Genomic DNA, 22,367 nt, shown 5'->3' with positions numbered 1-22,367 from the left:
AAAGTAACTGAGAAAACGTTATTTTATAGAATGCAAAGAAAGCCATACACCCCAAAAATCATACTATTAAGAAAAAATGTTTTATTTTCTTACAGTTAACTTTCTCCCCTATCTTCCTTTTCCCAAAGCATTTTTCAAACACTAATGACATGAAGTTGGGCATATACTTTAGAGTCCTCCACAAGTCCAACAATTCTGAAAAAGTCTAATAGTTCCAGATTTTCTTGTTCTGTCATATTTCACATGTATACTTATTGCATTGTAATCCCACATTGTTACTGGTTTTATTACTGTTCATCTTCATCTCCTAACCCCTGCCTCTTTTTCATTTCCAGTGTACTCCCAGTTCTTCTAGTCACCTCTCTTGCTTCCTTCCATCTCTCCAGCATTTTCCATTGAAACGGTGGAAAAGGTTTCACAGGTGCAGTCTTTATGTGGTCTTTATTACCAGAAGAACAACAAGCAGAGTTTCACAGCTCCTTAGCATATACTTCAAAAATTATTTTGTTTCTCCAGGGAAGAATACCTTGAAGACAGCTGGATACAGCAGTTTGAATCTCATACCTGTGTCTTGACATTGCAAACCCACATCAAAATGCTGAAAAAACGAACACAGTCCAGGTAGAATAAAATATCTTTTACTGATGTTTCCTGGTACCTCTGCTCAAAAGCCTTTCCAGGAAGTCATTCTACATCAAGATTTGCAACATATTTATATGTGCGTCAGTTAAACTTAATTGCATTTGTACAATTAGGGAAAACCAATTAGCAAATATAAATCATTTTAACCCTTAGCTTATCCCTCCAAAGACTTAATGCATCAGTGACATTTTGTTAATACATGAAATACACCATGAAGCTTGCCCTTCATTCTGCTATTGCATTTTATTCAACATTTAATGACACCCTGCCAAAAACGTATCAGTTATGATATTCCAACAGTAATGTGACACGTTGGGGAAGCATATTGAGTGTGCAATGACTAAGTAATAATCACCAAACATATGAGACCATTCGGCCCGAAAACAAAGTATTGTGAGTTTGATGAAATGTATGGGAAAAATTCCATACATATCCCTGAAAATGAGCAAACTATATATGAATATCGGATAGTCCATAACACATTTTCTTGAAAAATAGACCCAGCATGAAAAATCAACTAACACCTATACTTCCTTTGTTAAATGTTAGTATTGATTTCCTGATTCAAACCATTGTGAACTAGCGTGCCGTAGTTGATGATGAATTTGGTCTCCAACCTTAACAGTTCAGTCAAAAAGAGCTCACCCCGTCTATTAAATGGTTTAACCAAAACACTGAAGAATAAGCTGGAATCGGAAGCAGCATGATCCAACTGGAAGTGTTCTGCCACTGGATTCTCCAATCTACCATGTCTGATGTCACCTAAATGTTCCATTATATAATTTTTAACCATACTCTTTGTCCAGTATACCATCTGGCAGGATCACTTTTCTGAAGAAGAGAATGATTTGCTTGACGAATGGAAACAGATTGCTTTGGCATGTACTGCTGGGTGATTGAAAATACTTGTTAAAAGGAACATTAGACAACGTACTCAAGTGCAGGAGGAGATTTTACAGTTACAAGATCGTTTAAGTACAACTGTTCCTACTTTGTCTTTCAACAACAGGATCAGAGAGATAGAGCTGTGTGTGTAAGGTCGAGAAAGCTGTGATTACACGGAAAAGGGGTAAATTAGAACAGGACATTAGAAACTATAAAAATTGTACCATTTTCTCATGGCAAACAAAACTGAGAAGGGTAATGGTAATAAAACCCATTCAATACATGATTCTTCAGCCTTTTCGGCTGAAACATCTTCCAGCAGTAAGAAGAGTATGTCATTTGAGGAGGCCATGGTGAATGAGGACAACATAGAGGAACAACCATCCATGACCCAACAAGTCAGGACCAGGGGTAGAAAGTGGCACAGAGCGAAAACGTTCAGTGGAGAAGGCAACAACAGAAGAAGAAAGAATTAATGACAGTTGTGTTGATTTGAATGTTAATGTTTTGACTAATAATGAACATGAGGCTTGTTTTGCATCCAGCAATGTGGGGCATGGGGTTATGCAATGTGAACGTACAGCCTTAAACATCATTAATCTTTCGGATTTAAATGTAAGTAATGATGTGGAAAGTTTATTGTTAAAGGGCAGTAAGTTTGTCCCCACATTTTTTCCATCATTGGCTGATATCATGTTAAAAATAAATTGTTTTTGTAGGAAACTACATTTAAAAGTGTTTTTTCAAAATATGCCAGTGCCAATGAAGAGATTAATGATACAAGGGAGGGGGACAATCTGAGTATAAGTTCTGACGATTCACTTTTGAATGTGTCTATACGGTTTACTATTGAAATGTCGAACGGCACTACATCGACTGTACTATAGTCGAACACGGAAGTTCAAAAATAGTAATGTCGACGACAAAAAAACAATCTAGGACTGTGTTTTAACATGGGTCGAGGTAGGGGAGATGTTTGTAGCTCTGAATAATACTGAACACCTACCTCGACCCATGTTAAAACCATTCCTAGATTGTTTTTTTGACGTCGACATTACTATTTTCGAACTTCCGTGTTCGACTATAGTACAGTCGACATAGTGCCGTTCGACATTTTAATAGTAAACAGTCTATACATGTCAATGAGTTCTGTGAGGAGCTAATAATAAATCCACGTACGAAAGCACAGTGAAAAAGAAAACCAGCCAGCAATAGCGTACAACCTTTTTTAATTTCCGCTTTCGTCACTCGACTTCCTCAGAATGCAACAGAACATAACAAATTACACACTTATATACCAACAATAATACCGTACAAATAGATTGTTAAAAACAATTAATTAAAAACATACCATATACTATCTCAATAACAAACTAATGTTGTTGTCTTTATTAATATGCAATTTTCTGTACTTTAAAAAACATTTAATGTTTATAGCATCATTAAGACCTGGAAATTTGTCAGAATTTAATCTAATCTGCCATATTGTTTCACGTTGTTCCAGGTAATTCTTATAGTCACCCCTTCTCAAATCAGGACGAACAGTTTCTAATACAGAAAATAAATTTTTTTTAAAAAAAAGAGGATGAACAAACCTCTGAATGTTTAAAAAGGGCATTATTCTCATCCCTAGTTTTAATGCTATAGAGGTGTTCCCTAATTCTGGTCTTAAGGCATTGGGTAGTCATGCCGACATAAAAAGCCGGACACGTCGAACATAAAGCAATGTAAACCACTCCCGTGGAGTTACAATCAGCATAACCATCAACCTTAAGTATCCTGTCAATCGTCTCGACTCTAATATAGGGACCCTCAGAAATAAATCTGCACATGTTACAAAAATGACATCTATGCATGCCTGTTTTGTTGGTACATAGATTGCTAGACACTTGATTTCTAAACTCCAAAAACTTTTTTCAAATTATTATGCTTCCTGAAAACAAAAGCTGGACGGTTACCTAAAACTTGTTCAATGTCCTTGTTACCACTAATAATCCTCCAATTATTGGCAATAATATCTTTAATCTGTCCCCCATCAGAACTCATGTCTAATGAGCATAAAATGTTATTGTCTATGTCATTACTTTGCTTTAACCTGTCGTCAGTCAAGACAAACGATAATGGATAATCCAATAAAGGTCTAAAAGACATAGAGCGTTTAGTCAGAATCTCATCTTTAATACGATTCAAATCGTTAACATGATAGCCCCTGTTACTAAATAGGGAGACTATAGTGCCAAATTCATTAAGTAAGTCGCTGAACTTGCTAGTCATCCGACTGGCCCTAATGAATTGACCTCGAGGGATGTTGTTAACAATATGCTTAGGGTGATTGCTGAGAAGATGTAAATATCCATTGGTGAAAGTCTCTTTGCGAAAGATCTTACTGTGAAACCTTAGTTCGGCTGTATCCCAATATAAGAAAACATCCAAAAAATTAATTTGTGTTCCAAAACTTCCTTTAGTAAACTTTAAATAATCAGAAGATGAATTGATTTCTGATATCAAAAAATCGATTGTAGTAACATCACCCTCAATAATAAAAAATAAATCATCTATGAAACGACAATATAATTTAATATCAAATTTTTGTTTGATAAGGGGCAGAGTTTCTAACTCCCATCCAGCCATTACCAAGTTCGCAAAGGCTGGTGCTGCTGGGGACCCCATAGCAACTCCCTTTCTTTGTCTATAATAAGTGTCTCCTAGTAAAAAGAAATTATTCTCTAAAATAAGCTCAAGAAACAATCTAATGGTTGAGATAGCATTGTTAGTTAAATTAAGTTTTCTTCTTAATAAAAAGTCACATACAACATCAATTCCCACTGAATGGGGAATACAAGTATATAAAGAGACAACGTCGAGGGTGAAAATAATGTGTCTCATGGGGTCAAAATCAAAATTCTGCAAAAATTCCCCAAGTTTGCTCAAAAAATGCCACGAATCTTTGATGAATGAATCTTCACCAGCCACAACCGGCCCCAAAATACCATCGATAACTAGAGATATACCCTCAGTAACCGAGTGTGGTGATGAAACGATGGGTCTAAGGGGAGGGTCATTAATATTCTTATGCGTTTTGGGGATACCAAAACTTCAACCAAACAAAAATCATACATATCACGGCTAATATCATTAGTCATGAACAAAGCGTATAATTCAGAATGAATGAACCTCACACGACGGTTGATGTCATACAAGCTGATAGATTCATACTCTTCAATATTGTTAACAATGTCTAACATTTTTTTATGGTAAACATCCTGGGTCATAATGACTATGTTGCCCCCCTTATCACTTTTCATAAATCTGTAATTCTTACTCAAAGCCTTTAAATTCGTAAGGGCTAACCTTTCACCATGATTCAAATTCTGGATAGCATGATTTTTACAATGCAAAACCTTAGTTATATCATTGATACATTGTTCTTCAAACACTTTCAGGGTATGATGTAATTGAGGGGTAAAATTAGATGGTCTAAATAAGATCCTATTTTTTGACTCTTTATCTGACATGAAATGCATTAAATAAACTAAATTCAGTTTCCTAGTATATTTTTTTATATCTATTATAGTACTACTGTAACTAGCCCTGGTGGTGGGAATAAAGTTTAACCCATATTTTAACACATTAATTTCCATTTTTGGAGTTTAGAAATCAAGTGTCTAGCAATCTATGTACCAACAAAACAGGCATGCATAGATGTCATTTTTGTAACATGTGCAGATTTATTTCTGAGGGTCCCTATATTAGAGTCGAGACGATTGACAGGATACTTAAGGTTGATGGTTATGCTGATTGTAACTCCACGGGAGTGGTTTACATTGCTTTATGTTCAACGTGTCCGGCTTTTTATGTCGGCATGACTACCCGATGCCTTAAGACCAGAATTAGGGAACACCTCTATAGCATTAAAACTAGGGATGAGAATAATGCCCTTTTTAAACATTCAGAGGTTTGTTCATCCTCTTTTTTTAAAAAATTTTTATTTTCTGTATTAGAAACTGTTCGTCCTGATTTGAGAAGGGGTGACTATAAGAATTACCTGGAACAACGTGAAACAATATGGCAGATTAGATTAAATTCTGACAAATTTCCAGGTCTTAATGATGCTATAAACATTAAATGTTTTTTAAAGTACAGAAAATTGCATATTAATAAAGACAACAACATTAGTTTGTTATTGAGATAGTATATGGTATGTTTTTAATTAATTGTTTTTAACAATCTATTTGTACGGTATTATTGTTGGTATATAAGTGTGTAATTTGTTATGTTCTGTTGCATTCTGAAAATTAAAAGGTTGTACGCTATTGCTGGCTGGTTTTCTTTTTCACTGTGCTTTCCCACGTGGATTTATTATTAGTGGTTTTTTGGTGCTATTTGAATTTCTGTGAGGAGCTAGCTGATTTGCTAGTGGGGGAAACAGAGGAAAATATGGCCATGTTTGATGGGGGGTTTCACACAGGGTATGGCAGACTTATGGTTCCACAGGTCCCTCATCGAGTGATTTTTTTTCTGCCGAAAATGTCAGCCATTTTGCAACAGTTTGAGAATGTTATATACAGGGAGGTTGAATCAGAATATAACAGATTCATACGAAGACAGAGGACATATAATTTAAACAAAAGCCAAAATAGCAGGCATTGAACAGCTTGAGAGATGTCAATGATAAATATGTGTATACTCAAGCTGATAAAGGGGGAAATTGGATAATTTTACCCATTGAGAAGTATAATAGTATGGCTGAAGAGCTGTTGAGGGCCCAATCTGTGTATTCTGTAGTATCAGAGGAGGTTGTCTCAACTTTCAGTAGAGAGTTATTGGATTTATTAGAAAGAGGTGAAAGACTAGGCTTTTTTCCCATACTGATGTTAAGAAACTTTTTGTAAAAACCCAAGGGATGCAATTTTTTCATCATACCCAGGGTACATAAAAATTTATATAATCCACCAGGTAGGCTAATAGTATCTGGTAAGGGTTCTTTTTTGCAAAATGTGGGAATTTTTCTAGATTGTCAGTTAAATGTTTTTTTGAAGAGAATAGTTTCTCACGTAGTAAATGGTAAAGGTTTGTGCTATTTGGTGAGAGGTTTGAAATGGAACACAGGTTACTATTGGGCAACCGTTGATGTGAAATCTCTTTATACAAGTATTAAAAACATTTGGGGTTTGGATAAAATTGGTAAGATGCTGGGGGAGGGTCCACGCACAAACTATATTTTACATTTATTAGAATTTTCCCTGACCCACAACTGTTTCAAGTTCAATAAGTAGTATCTTTTACAAAAAGAGGGCACAGCAATGGGGTATGGGTCCTATGTCATAATCTATGAATCATTTTGAGAATTTTTTCATTTATAACACTGAATTTTTTAGACAGTAAGTAATCATCTATAGGAAATATATAGATGATTTTTTTTTTGAGTGCAGGGGTGTTGTCTCTGAGTTTCATGATTTTGTGGGCAATCTCAATCAGAAAAACACCCTAGGGTTAGAGTTCACTTATCATACAGATCGGGAGAGAATGCAGTTTCTTGACTTGGAATTTTTTGCAACAAGAGATGGGAAGATTTCATTCAAGCCTTTCAGCAAGGAGACAGCAGTTAATAATTTATTATCAGCGGATAATATGCACCTCCCCACTTATTGGCTGTCTTAACTATGGGTAATACAATCGTATTTTCAATAACACTTGTGAAAAACATACTGTGAAGGAAGAATTTTTGAAAGTGAGACAAAAGCTGTTGAAAAGAGGTTACAGTTCACACATTCTTGATAAGGTAGAAAGGGTGTTTGGGTACGGTGTTCCTTATACATCTGTCCCAAGAGGCAATAGACGTAAGCATGCAGTCAATTTGGAGTCTGCATGAAATGCAGATAGTAACGAAAAATTGTTTTATTTACGAAGTATTCTCCATTCTCAAGTAGTATGAGGATGGTAGTGGAAAGATTTTGGCCCATAGTTGCAACTGAGCCAACCCTGAAGAATTTGTTCCCCAGGAAAATTACTTTTTCTAATTTGAAGTAATTGCTGAATTGTAAAAGGGTGAAGAAAACATAGGGATTTAAGGGATGTTATGCATGTGGACATTGTAAAATTTGTAGGAGAGTTCGTAATTTGGACCAAACCCTTATAAATGGTAAAAAATACAGGGCCATAGAGCTGTTTAACTGCAGGTCCTGTGGGGTGGTATACATTATTGGCTGTGAATGTGTTCCTGCCAGATGGTGTATTGGACAAACAAAGAGGATGGTTAAAAAGCGTATATTGGAACATTTAGTTGACATTAAACATGGTAGATTGGAGAATCCAGTGGCAGAACACTTCCAGTTGGTTCATGCTGGTTCTGATGCCAGCTTTATTATTCAGTGTTTTGGCTAAACCATTTAATAGACGGGGTGAGGTCTTTTTGTCTGAATTAAGGTTGGAGACCAAATTCATCATTAACTACGGCACGCTAGTTCCCAATGGTTTAAACCAGGAAATCAATACTAACATTTGTTAAAAAAAAGGAAGTGTAGGTGTTAGTTGATTTTTCATGCTGGGTCTATTTTTCAAGAAAGTGTGTTATGGACTATCTAATATTCATATATAGTTTGCTCACTTTCGGGGATATGTATGGAATTTTCCCATACATTTCATCAGACTCACAGTACTTTGTTTTCAGGTCTATTGGTCTCATATGTTTGGTGATTAAACTATTATTTAGTCATTGTTAATAGTAACAATTCTGACTAGTATTGGCTGCGCATTCAGTATGCTTCCCCAACGCGTCACATTGCTGTTGGAATATCATAATTGATACTTGATATGTTTTTGGCAGGGTGTCATTAAATGTTGAATAAAATGCAGTAGCAGAATGAAGGCATTGCATGCAAGCTTTATGGTGTATTTCATGTATTAACAAAATGTCATTGATGCATTGTCTTTGGATGGATAAGCTAAGGGTTAAAATGATTTATATTTGCTAATTGGTTTTCCCTGATTGTACAAATGCAATTAAGTGTAATTGATGCACATGTAAATATGTTGCAAATCCTGATGTAAAATGACTTCCTTGAAAGGCTTTTGAGCTGAGGTACCGGGAAACATCAGTAAAAGATATTTTATTCCACCTGGACTGTGTTAGTTTTTTCAGCATTTTCCTGCATTTTGATGTGGTTTTGCAGTTTTGGAGTTGATTGGTTGGTCTGTGTCTTGACATTCCCTGAATAGTGGAATGAATTTACTCCTCCTCTGCCTGGTGTACAATGAGTAATAATTCTCCACAAACACTTTGTTGCCTTCCACTTTTAGTATTTTGTCCTTCTGCCAGAGTTTGGTCAAAATCAACTCCCTCTGCTGGTAGGATTGTATCTTTACTATTAAAGGTCTAGGCTTCTTTCTCCTAGCCAAGTTTGGAGCATACACACAGTGTGCCCTTTCAGCTAACAACTCCTGCTGTGGAATACCTGTCCAGTTGCTTATTTGTGCTTTCATAAAATTGATGCAGTTTCTTCCTTCCAGCTTCTCTGACATAGCTGAAAGTCTCATATTTTCCCTACGTGCTCTGTCCTCTTAATTCTGTTTTTCTTTTAAACAAATAAAAAAAAAAAATAAAACTGAGAGACTGGCAATGATAACACCAAGAACCAGAAAATGCAATGCTCAAAAAAAAAAACAAAAAAAAAAAACACCGGGCGATCTCCAAGGCTGAGAACGAAAAAACAAACAAGATGACTGTCAAAGTAAACTTTTAACTGACTTTTATGTAAAACAAGAACACAGTGTTATTGTTTTACATAAAAGTCAGTGAAAGTTTACTTTGACAGTCATTTTGTGAGTTTTTTCATTCTCAGCCTTGGAATTAGCCTGATGTTTTTTTTTTTGTTTTTTTTTGAGCAGTCTAATATTCAGCAAGCCTTTCCTTCATTTCAGAGTCTGATTTTTGCAGCTTTATTACCTCATCGAAATAGCTGTTTAAAACTTCTTCCATTTTTCCAGCCTTTTGCTGTTTGCGTTAGTATGCTCCATCAGTGTTTCATTTATTTTAACCAGGTATGTGTGTGTAGTTGTCTTGTATCTTCCTGTAGGTTACTGGAAGTCATGTCTGGAGGTTGCATTGCTTTTTGTTGAACAGCTGCAGAACTTTCTCCATCAGTGTTTTTTCCTCACTTTTGGTAGCTGATTTTTTTCCCAGATGCTCTTTTCTTTTTTTCCTGGCATCCAGGCAGTACACTTACTAGCTAGTTACTGAAATTTACCCATAAACACAAAAGTCTACTGGTTTTCTCTGAGTTTCTGTTTTCGTACCTTACTCAATGTGTGGCCATCTTGGAAGTCAGCAGAGCCTGAAAACCTTGAGGCTTTCCTCTCTTGAAAGTGGGGATCCACACAATGAAAACCTGCATTTAGCGTTTTGTTTCACTGTCTTTGTTTCCTGATCCATTTTAACACTTCAAAATCACTCAAAGTGCTTTATTTGTAACTTTAGCTTGTTTCCACAACATGGCTACCAATAGGGCTTTTAATGTATCAACATAATCCTGTTCTTCTTCAAAAACCCTTTCTCTTTCCCATAATGCTTTTTATGACTCCTGCCAGACATAAGGAAGTAACTGTGAGTTCCATGCCATTGACATATAATGGGATTTGTGAGAGTTACTGTCATCTTCTATAGCTTCTGTAAAAGGACTGCATCTTTTCTGTCTTTAATCACCCTCATTTATGTTAAGCTCAGAGCTTGTTTTACATTATACTTAGAAGTTATCCAGCTACAGCCAGAAAAGTAGCTAAATTGTAGACCTTTGTTCAGAATTGACAGTCCCCTCCCCCCACATTACTGCAGAGGTATTAAAACTGTCACTGCACTGAGAGACCCTTGCAGAATCAAGTGCAATTGACAGCTCATAATGGAAAGAGACTTCCAGTATAAATCTCTTCTCCTCTGCATGCAGTATGAAGGATAGAATGTCATTGCAGTAGGAAGGATAGCATGTCATAGTCCTCCTGTATAGGACCTGAACCTGACAACATGTCTTCTACATTTCTTCTCTGTCCAGATTCCCTAAGCATCTCAAAAGGTATCAAAGCAGAAGAGTTATGTGGACAAATGGAAGAATTGTGTATATTTATGTATGTGGTTCGGATGTCCGAAAGACACCAGCATCTCTTTTCTGGTCCTCTGGCCTTCATGTTAAAATATTTGTCAGAGCTGTTTGTTACAAGTTTGGCATACTGTTCTGCAGAAGTTGATGTTACCTCTGTTTCCAGTTTTCATATTGGTGACCATGGAGTTGTGCTGACTTCTCCTAAAGTTTGTAAGACATTTTTATATGGACATTTCTGTTCAGGTCTCCAAAGAGGCATTTCATTTCTTTTTGGTTTATCTATTTGATGCTGGCAAAGCTAACGTTGTTCTTATGAGCCATCTGATGCTGTGGACATAAAATATTTTTTCCTTGGGAATCTCTTGGTTGCTATATTTTCCACTTGGACCATCTTGGATTTTTCAAGAATTATGTTTTCCTACATGTCTGTTTTTTTATTAGGCTTGGTTTTACTTCAATGTTAATCTCTTCTTTCTACTGAAGGTACCTAATATGGCCATCTTAAATCAGTCTGTCCTTGTTCTTTGACAGTGGTGCAGACTGTGAAAATGTCTGTTTGATACCATAGTTGCCTACGATAATCCATAGTATGCATTTATGGTTATGCAGCAGTGTTCAGTAGTGAGCTGTAGATGGAGTCAGAACATTAAGTTCTGTCACACCTTTATGGAAAGTTGTCAAAAATCTGTGTGGTTGGTCTTTGGAGCTGTTTTCTGAAATATAGGGATTTGTTCTCTCCACAGATAATTGGAGCATTGCTGTAGTGAGATGATGCACTGTTGCCTGGAGTCCTTCTGCCAGATCAAGGATGTGAGTGAAGATGCCACTGCTTTTGGGAAAAGTGTTGGTGCGGGAGTCTTGCCATTAGGGCAGTGAATCAGAGTGTTTCTGCCAGGATTCCTCTTGTTGGATTGCGGACACAATTGAAGATATTTTTCTCATTGTAGTATTTTGAGTGACTGTCTCCATCTGTGCAAGGCATTCTTCAACTGGTAACTTTTTATTAAATTCTTTGTTTATTAACTGACTGGTATAAGACCATGGCATTGTGGGCTCACTTCTAATTTTCATGTGCCTAAACTTTATCATTATGTAGTTTCTTCATATTTTATAGTAGCTGACATGATGGCATTTGTATTGATTTGTTGCCTTTCTAGAAAAGCAGAGTATTTTTTGCCTGCTTGTTCATTGATTTTTGGGGCTGTTAAGTCTTTTATTATTTGGTCGCTGCTTTGTTGTTTGAAATGTTTTGAACTTTATGATTTACCACCTGGTTATTGTAATATTCACTGCAGTATTTGATTATGTGTTAGCTCTAAAGAACTTCATCCAATGTATTATGCTGATTAAAATATGATTAATTGTCTGAATTTTTGTTGTTGTGATGTGATTTGATATAAGCCACTCTAGTAAGCTTGAACAAGATGTACCAATAAGATGAATTCATTGAAGACAGATGACCATTTAATTTTATTTCCTAAAGGAAGAGAAAACAGGAAGGTTACTAATCAATGATGTTATAATCTGCATCGTGTTTTGATGCCATAACTATGGAAATACCTTGCAAGACTCCCCTGACAGTCATTATATCGGACTTGTGTATGCTTCTTTTGTAATGCACTAGAGGGTATATTTGTGCAACAGCTACTTGGTCTATCATGCATACCTTAATAAAGCACTGTAAATTAGTTATGATTTCCCATTCCAGATCTCCTGGAGCCAAGCTTATCAATGAGGTTTTGTAATACTTGCCTCACCCCAGAGGTCTCTCATACTGAGGATTCTATCATGTTAGTTCTGCATCCCGTAGTGTTCAACATGTAGCATAGTCACGTGTGCTTGTCATAAAGTTAGATAAACAAAAGAACCTATAGTCCCATTTTTTGTCATCCAATTGTTGTAGGCATTGTCTAGATCAAGTATACCAGAGGCACGTCCCAAGCTGTTTTCAGTCCTTGAGCCCACTTTTATAGTTTAAGACCATACACAAGTAGAAGTGTTCTTGTGGATTATCACTTCCTGATTGTTTTTAAACATGTACTGACTACAGGATTGGTTTGAGTTATTATTATTTAATAAAGCTGAATTAAGTTACTGCATTTTTTTAAGATCTGATTAATCTTTAATGGTTTTTCAGTAAGGATTAAAATGAGAGTTAGTAACCATTGTGGAGTGCACAGAAGTCGGTCCTATGGCTTCAACCCCAAAAAATGTACATCTAGACATTCCTAAGAAACATACCCAGAAAACCAAATGTATATCTCTCCCCTTTCTATCTCTTTCCGTCAGAAAGTGGGCGAGGAAAATTGGTATAACTTTGTTTAAATACTGTCCAGGCTTTCAACCTCTTTTGCCTTTTTCGGCCACTTAATCCTAATTAGCCTTTGCATTCCAATCAAGGCCTCTAATTGAAAGTTGAATGTTTGTCCAGTTGTCTGTATTACCCTTATGTAATTTTATTTTTTTCTCTAACTTCTCCTTATATTCTCTGGCTCATTTTCCTCCTAGCTCTCTTCCTGTACTCTGCACCAGCTTGTAACCCAACCCACGGCTCTGAAATCATGGTCCTCTGCCGCAATCAAGCCCAATCACAATTCTCAAGGACTTCCCAAGTGCTAGAAACAAAGTATGCTGATAATATTTACTACCTTACTTACTGTTAACTTAAATAACCTAGCTACTTGTTTTGATAAAACTACCTTGGAGTGCTTTGTAGTCTATTTCACTTGGTGAGCACACTACCCTTAACCACCCTTCTCTTTCATTCTAAAACCCCCTTCTACCCCTTTGTTGTTTCCAATACCTTCTGCAAACTCTCATCTAGTTTTCCTGTTTTTGGTCAACAGAGAGTCAGTACCTGGTTTAATAACTCCAGCATTCGGTCTAGGACTACTCATTGTTTTTGGTGCTGTACTCTGCCTCAGGTGTAGCCCCACACCATTCTCCTCTACCTCCATTCCCACCCACCCCCCCATATCATTTACTTTATACCTAAGCATCCTATCCCTCCCCCCAAAAACTCTACCCCTTCCTGTCTCCTAGAACATTCTAAAACTTCTTAGCCCTCCTCATAATCACTTAATAGTTTAGCCAGCTGCACATCCTCCTGAGTCCTATAAATCTCCCACTCCTTCCTACAGGTTGTTACACCATAATTTTACCTCATCTCTCCAGCAGGACCAACATCCTACTCCCTTACCCACTCCTTGTTAGGCCATGGCTATTGCAACTGTCTCTATTCTCCTCTTGCCTCCATTACTTCTCCTTCACATTCTTACATCGTATACTGCTCAGTTGCCACCTGTCCACAGAGATCCCACTTATCCCCATGCTAAAAGCTTCTTGCCCCACAGTACTCTTTTACAATCTGCTCATCTATCTTTCCCATGAACACCCCTCAGCCTAAAATCAAAATCCACCCCACCCTCTAGCATCTAAAACCAAGTCTAAGTACTGTACCTTCAACCCACTTAAATTCAAACTTTACCACCTCCATATAGCCCTGCTTCTATCAGGCGATATATACATCATAATTCTGGACCTATCCACCACCCCACCATGAATAACTCTACCTCTCCCTACTTAATAAACTCATCCTCTACAAACAATCATATTACCTTTTACTCTATGAACATCTGCAGTATTCTAAATAAAGTTAGTGAAATCTATGCCTGGATAGCTACCCACACCCCTGATGTCATTACTCTAACAGAAACACGGCTAAAACACCAAACACCTGATAAAGATATTTCCCCTCCTGGTTATAATGTACTCCGCTTAGATCGCCAAAACAAAAAAGGGGGTGGTGTACCCATTCTCTACTCCAATCACCTCACTCTTACAAGTCTTATGAAACCGATCCCATCCTTTTCTCCTGCTGAAGAACTGACAGCTAACCTTAAAATTAATGACCACACCACTGTCACAGTAGCAGCCATTTATATTCCTTCAGGGGACAACATTCCTCTGCTCGAAAATATTCTCTTATACTTTTCACAACACATCCCCAATGAAACTGTCCTCCTTGGGGATATCAACATCAACTGGTTAACTCTAACTAATCCAAACTCTAATGTTGTGTCTTTCGGCTTTTCCCGGTTAGGGGTCGCCACAGCGGAACTCCGGTCCGCTAATGATTGGCAGTAGATTTTTACGTGCCGAGTTGCCGGCCCTGACGCACAATCTTCAACGAAGGTACGCCCATTCACGCATGTCTCCACACAGAAGACGCTCAAGCTGAGAATCGAACAGGACAACGTCTTACTGTGAGGCAACAATGCTACCGCAGCACCACCACCGCAGTAATCCAAACTCTAATAGTCATATTAATTTATATGGCTTTACACAGCTAATCTCCCAACCTACCCATACAAACAACTCTCACACAACCAGCACACTTATTGACTGGATACTTGTATCTAATTCTTCCAAATACCCTAACCCTGAAACCCTACCAAACACCCTGAACGATCTTTCCCCTATAAAAGTGCTTGGGTTCACTCCGCACTTCTGAAATCCACCTAGATTTATTACCTGTCGCAAACTCTCTAACTTCAATCCAGAAACCTTTAATGCCCTCCTCTCTAAAGTAAACTGGAAATTCCTTACCCAACTTCCACTAGATGAAGTAGTCCTTACATACAACTCCACCTTCCTTAGCATCTTAGACTCACTCGCTCCCCTTCGCAAACTCCATATTAAGTCCAACATATCTCCATGGCTATTAAAAGCCACGCATACCCTTATAATAACTAGAGACAGATTATGGAAAAAATGGTCACAAACTAAGCCCCCACAGACTTACAGAAATACAAAGAACTCAGAAATCTGACAAAAAACACATAATCAAAAATAAAAAGGACTTTTATAACAAATCTCCCACAGTCCTAAGATCCAATCCAAAAAAATTCTGGAACTCTATCAATCTAATATTACATCCCGGTAATCCTAGCTCCCCTAATCCATGCCCAGACAAGACACCCAAAGAAACTGCCACTCTATTCAGTACCCATTTCGTCAACTCAGTATCTAAACTACTCAACTCTAACCCAAACTCATCTACTACTAACACCCCCAACTATTCTGAATCTGTTCCAAATACTATCTCTTCTAAAACCTTCTCCCTCAAACCTGTACCCTACTAGCTATAACAAAACTCTACTCTCTAAATTAAAACCATGCTCAGAATCAGCGGACAATATTCCTTCCACTTTTCTTCAGCTGGCAGCTGACACTCTTGCTCTCCCTGTATCTATCCCAATCATTCGCTCTATCTCTGAATCTAAAGTTCTTTCCATCTGGAAACAATTCTACACTCTACCTATACACAAAGGAGGTAACTCCTCTGATATCTCCAGTTTTACACCTATCGCTATCCTCTCCCCTCTCTCCAAAATACTGGAAAAATGTATTCGTAAACAAGTTATGCAGTATCTAATAACAGGAAAATCTGCTAACACCAACTCAACATGGTTTCAGACCCAAACACAGTACCACTGCAGCTCTTTTATCCTTCCTCAACACTGTCTCGCTAGCCGTGGTTGACTATAAACTTACATCTTGCCTATTCTTGGACCTCTCAAAAGCTTTCAACACAGTCTCACACATTCTTCTCCTGAACAAACTGTATCACCTCAATGTGTCCTCTGATACTGCTGCATGGTTCTCCAGCTACCTCACTGATAGATCTCAATAAGTGAGATGGCACTGTGCACTCTCCCCTCCTTTCCCTGTCAAAATGGGTGTACCTCAAGGGTCTATCCTAGGGCCTTTACTTTTTAGTATCTTTACTAATGAGCTCTATGCCTCCTGCCCTCAGTCATCCTTAGTGCAATACGCAGATGACTGTACAGTCATTACCATAGCCTACTCTCCCTCTGAGCTATTCTCAACTACTCAAGCATCTTTCAACTCAGTTGAAACATGGCTGTCCAACAACCAGCTCATTCTTAACCCTAAAAAAACAAAGCTGTTACTCTTCCTACCTAATAAATTCAACAATATAAAACCCTCCATACTTTCCCTTAATAATACTTCCATTCAGGTTGAATCCAGCATCAAACTCTTAGGCGTCACCATTGATGATCAGCTTAAGTTTGACTTGCATGTCAGTAACTGTATCAAGAAGACACATTCAAAACTAGGGCTCCTTTATCGTAGCAGGAAATTCCTTACTTCTGAAGCCAAGGTAACTCTCTCTCTTATTTACCTTTTACTCAGTCTAATGTACAGCTCTCAAATTCTCACAAATCACTTCTGACCAAACTTGAATCTTACTATAACAAGTTAGCTAGATTTGCTGCTAAACAAACCTACAAATTCCATCACTGTTTCTCTAAAACACCTAAACTGGCTTGAATTACCCCACCAGCTTCTCCTCTCTCAGCTCCAGATCATTCATTCTATCTTATGCCAGCCTTCCTACTGCCATACACTATCCCCTCTTCTTCTTCTTCTTTCGGCTTTTCCCATTTAGGGTTTGCCACAGCGGATCACCCGTCCGCTCATGATTGGCAATGGAGTTCCATGGTTGTCGAGTTGCCAGCTCAGCGCCCAACCTTCCACAGAAGGCACACACATGCACACACTCACGCCTATGGCCAGTTTAGAGTGTCTAATCCACCTACAGCATGTCTTTGAAATGTGGGAGGAAACCTTACACTATACTGTTCTACTAATCTCCCATTGTTCTCCCTCCAGACCACTCCGAAGCTCTACCCAAGATGTAGTGCAAATCTACAAACCCAAGTCTAAATTTGGACGTTATATGTACAGTTATCACCTCACTATTGCCTGGAATAAGCTTCCACTAGAAATCAGGACCCTTGCATAATCTAAACAATTTAAGACAGCAACTAAAGATTACTTTGAAAGTCACTGGTCCTGCCACTGCAATCTCCCTCTCTGAACATCCCCTACTCCCTATACCTTACACTGCCTGTTGCCCATTACTCACTCTTTCCCTAGCTCCCCCTAATCTTCCTTTGACTACCCCTTCTACTGTCTTCTAAAACCTATAAAGCTCATCACCTCAGAAGCATTTAATAGTAATTATGCCTTCGTGCAACTACATTATGACAAAACTAGGTTTTCTGTAACCACTTATCCAAAAAACTATTATTCTTTCTTTTTATATATATTGTATAAGTCTTTGCTGTACTCTGACTATTGACACTGTATAACAATGTATCAGTACTAAACTGCCTTGTAAAAGTCCTGTAACGTTGCTATTTGAGTGTTATAAAATCAGTAATGTGTAATGAAAAGTGTAAAATAATGTTGGAGCTTTCCTCCTCGGGCCTCCGCTGAAAAAGGTTTCTTCGGCTCAGTCGGACAAACCCGGTCAACAAATATAAAATAAATAAAAATAAAATGTTCTTCATATTGATCACAGCTGTAGTAACCTAAGCTATATGGAGTTATAGCTTGCATAGGATACAACAGACAGACAGCTTCCAAACCTTCAGGGGACCTTCAACACACCAAAACCATTGGCAGCTTGAAGCTGAGCTGATTAAAAGACAGGTTTTGCACCAAGCCCTTCAGAACTTTCCTGCCACTGAAGAGAGTGCCTTTGTGTTGGCTTTCAAGTATCAGCCGTCAGCTTGGGCTGTCCTTTTGCTGGATAGACAAGTCCCCTTTGGAGGAAAAACCTTCCTCATATTGTTAATGTTTATATTTACTCTCCTTATGAGCAAAGTATATTTTAAGATAGGAATTAGGTTTGTATTGACTGTCACACAACTTTACCATACTTTTAAATCAAAGCACAGTTTTTCTGGCAGTTTAATCTTCAATTTAAGTATTCTAAATCTTTATTTTTTTTATTTCTGTGTAGAAATTGCGTTTAAATTACATTCTGGGGCAAGTAGAGTGTATTACAGTGCATTTTACAGTGTGTCTACTGGTAAAAGTTACTTTTTTCCACTTTCTAAATTTTAACTGCATGATTTGTAGTTTGCTCTGGAAAGAAGCACCATTTTCGGCTTGACCATTGAACAAACTACCAGTCCATCCTTCTTCGAGGCACAACAAGATGAAGTTAAATAAATATCCTTTGCCACCATAGCAGGCTAGCCATTTGCCTCAGCTGCAACAGAGGATGACTCTGCTGTGCCCAAAGCTGGTTCCTCAAACCACTACCTCTAATGTTGTCCTCGCAGCCACAGGGTTGGCCACATCCTTTACAGCTTTGGGGTCCCCTCAGTGGTCAAGGGAGAGCCACTTATCAGTTTTGGGAGAAGGGACAGGAAGGTCCCCTTTGTAGCCAGAATGTTGTGCTTTTCCCTGAGGAAGCTGTTGCTGCCATTAATAATCCTGTTTGCCCCCAACTTTCTTGTTAAAAAGAAAATGGGAAACTAAATATTTATTTTTCCTGCATCATTTTCAGTGGACAGGATTAATTTATTAGGATTGGCTTAGGGTTTTGTACAGACCATTGACCGATCTTATATGATGGTTTCTGGTAAAAGAAAAAGAGAATCTTCTTTTCTTGAAGAGATTCGAGAAGTTGACTATGTATAGGAATGTGATGGGAAAGATGCTGGTTTTTCACCACAGATTTCTGATTCATACTTTGGAGAGAGTATGGTATCTGACTCGCCCTGTGAGGGATTTTCTTTCTTGGAGACTCTTATCAGGATGTACCAGCATTTTCAGTGGGAGAACGTTGAGGTTTGTCAGTCCCCCACAGAAAGTACTCTGAGCTGTTAACTGGAATTCCTGGATCCTGCTCCCATCCCCCCAGCATTTGAGAATGTGTTTGTCCCAGCCAGTGGTTTACCCGACAGTCAGTATGATGCACCTGAAAAGCAGATAGATTACGCCAAGTTTCTCAGTCTTTTTTTACATTTTTGTACACTTTATCCTAGGCCTGACCAAGCAACTATACCTTTAGTCAATCCAGCTGCTGCCAAGCATGTTGCTAATTCTAATCCTTCATCTGACAAGGACAGCAAAACAATTTGTAAATTTAGGAAATAAGTGTATGCTTCTGCATCTTTAAATTTTAGAATTTTGAATTGTGAATAAAGTTTATTCTGACTAATTGTGAAAGTATGAAGTATGATTAGTCTGCAGCTACCGCTTGTGTTGAAAATTCTGCTTTGTGCGGTTTCGTTTTTTTTCCCCATTTCTCAGGTCACTACTTGTTTAATGTGTGTGTATATGACTGTGTTGATACTACATCTAGGGCTGTTGCCACTGGTACTGTACTAAGGAAGTTTGGCTGACTGCATACTCAGAACCTCCCAGAGGATGGAAATGGAAAAAATGAAATTTTAATTTGTCCTCTGGATAGAGATTTAGTTTTTGGACCCTCTGCTGTAGAGGTTATCAAAACATGTGATGAGAGAGGTAAGCTGATACAGAGAAAATCTCAGATTTTTCAGCCCTCTTTCCCCAAATTTTCTAAAGGATTTTCTGCTCTCTCTCCCAGTTTTGCCAAGAAGCAAAATAACAGTCTGTGTAAAATGCAGGTACGCAGTTGTTTAAAAAATATTGGCAGGGAGGTTCCAAAAAGAAAGCAAGAATAACTCCAGAACAAAGAACAGTCAAGCAAATCAGAATGAATATATGAGAACATATTGCCCCCTACCACCATCATCCTAGCAATCCCTTACTTCATCCAGAATGTATTAAGTCTTCATTTTCTTTTTGACAACAGATTGTTTCAGACAAATGGATTCTGAGACTGATTTAGCAAGGTAACAAATGGCAGTAGGAAGAAATTCCTCCTTTTCAGTGAATTATTCCACATGCACCAGACCAAACCCATCTGTTTCCCACTGTTCTACAGCACATGCTGTCTCAGGGGGTAATAGAAACTCCCTCTCCTTCCCAGTTGAGAAAAGGTTTTTATTCAAGAATGTTTTTGGTGCTGAAAAACTAAGATGTCTGGAGACCAGTTCTGAACCTTTCATTCCTAAACCAGTATATACAGTTGCCCAAGTTCAAAATGCTTTCACTTCACAACCTGTTACCCCCTCCTCCTTGTTTGAGTTTTTTGTAACCTTAGATTTAAAAGATGCTTATAATCACATTCCTTTTCACCCAGACTTCAGATATTTCTTAAGCTTTTGTGTCTGGGTCATATTGCCGTACCTTTTGGGCTATCCACTGCTCCAGGAGTATACACAAAGTGTCTAGCTTCTGCTGTAGTCCCATTGCAGGCTGCAGGTTATTCACATTTTTTCATATTTAGATAACTTGCTTATCTTTGCATTGTTTTTTTTTTCAAAATGTCGGGAATCTTTCACTTCAGTGAGAGATCTCCTGTATGTATTGGGATTCCAAGAGAACATTCAAAAGTCTTTTTTGATTCCATCACACAGGATTGTATTTCCAGGGTGTCTGCTTGACACCTCAGTACAAAGAGCTTTTCTTCTGCAGGAAAAACTGTACCTTTCTTTAGATCTGTTTCAGGGGTTTTCCACTGAGATTTTAGTCACTGTGAGGGAATACCTAAGGATTCTGGGTTTCATTGGCAAGAGTCCACATGAAAAAGATACAGAGGACTCTCACGTCTGTTTGGTCCTAGCACTGACACCCATTATATTTTCAGACTCCGGTTCTGGGATTTGCCTGAAGAGAAATCACTTGGTGGAGACATCAAATATCCCTGAATCTAGGTCTCCCCTTCTCCCATCCTGCTCCAAAGCATTCAAGTCAACACAGATGCCTTGGACTTTGCTTATGAAATAGTATTGTGGGGACTAAAAGCACAATGTATCTGGGACAACAAAGACAGGCACATAAACATAAAAGAGAGGCTTCCTCTTATCAAGGTACTCAACTCTATGAATCACCTTTGGCCCTCAGAACCTCTTCAAGTTGTTACAGACAGTAGATGTGGTACATAAGTAAGCAAGGGGGAACCAGCTCTTACTCCCTATGCATGTTAGCTTGGGCTGTAGCTTTACAGTACAGTCTCACTCCAGAAGCATCCTACATTCCTTCAGAGCAAAACTGTGTGGCATACAGACTGTGCAGGACAAAGTCAGACCCATGGGAATAGAAACTCTATCAGGGGATCTTCCAAGATATGATATGTCTATGGGAACTTCCTTATGTACACTTTTGTGCCTCCTGTTTGAACAATCAGCTGGCAATATTCTGCTCCAGAACTCCATGCAAGAAGGCCTGGAAGACAGATGCCTTTTCTTGTCCTTGGATATGAATGCTCCTGCTTGCTTTTCCACCCTTGCCACTGATCTCCAGAGTACTTCAGAAGGAATCCCCCAAGTTCATTATGGTGATTTCCTCTTGGCCCAGGCAACAGTGGTTCTATCTGAAAAATTAATTTTAGGGTGCCAAAGCACTGTGCTGTTACTCTGATGCTTACTGTGATGGATTTGAAGTCTTCTTAAGACACTCAGTCTTGCTGGCTGGATTCTGCTGAAATCAAAGTTTGGTTAAAGTTGCATTCACAGTCTGTTGCATACAGAAACTTGCAGAATATACACTGGCAGAATATACACTGATGAGAGAATATACTTTGCAGCACCTGTCTTTAAGAGCAGTAACTAATAACTTTTATAATAAACCACACATACTTCAGTTACAGCTTCAGTAAATGTTCTACTTTACTTCTCATATAGTACAGATGATGTGAGAGGTATAACATTTACCTCAGGACAAATGTGTCCCTACCAATATCCCTAACATAACTGGATTTAATGCAGACTTTATATATATTTTTAGTTAAACACACACCCTCTTGGTTTTGGAAAGATACTGCCTTGATGACGC

The 22,367-nt window shown here is 38.1% G+C and overlaps 1 protein-coding gene across 2 annotated transcripts in view; it reads left to right on the top strand.

Moving 5' to 3' along the window:
- ZNF740 (zinc finger protein 740) overlaps nucleotides 1–22,367 on the top strand; it is a 604,397-nt gene that overhangs the window by 43,147 nt on the left and 538,883 nt on the right. Inside the window, exon 2 of one of the 2 annotated variants that reach the window (XM_044083854.1) lies at nucleotides 11,363–11,611. The exons of the other annotated variant lie outside the window; for it this stretch is intronic. The gene's annotated coding sequence lies outside the window, so the exon portion shown is untranslated. The remainder of the gene's footprint in view (nucleotides 1–11,362; nucleotides 11,612–22,367) is intronic. 2 annotated transcript variants of the gene reach the window in all.

This window comes from Protopterus annectens, chromosome 9.part0 (assembly GCF_019279795.1).
Source record: "Protopterus annectens isolate FY-2018-M chromosome 9.part0, PAN1.0, whole genome shotgun sequence".
Classification (NCBI taxonomy): domain Eukaryota; kingdom Metazoa; phylum Chordata; order Ceratodontiformes; family Protopteridae; genus Protopterus; species Protopterus annectens.
Note: the sequence above shows the minus strand (reverse complement) of the source record. Positions and strands in the feature narration are given on the sequence as shown.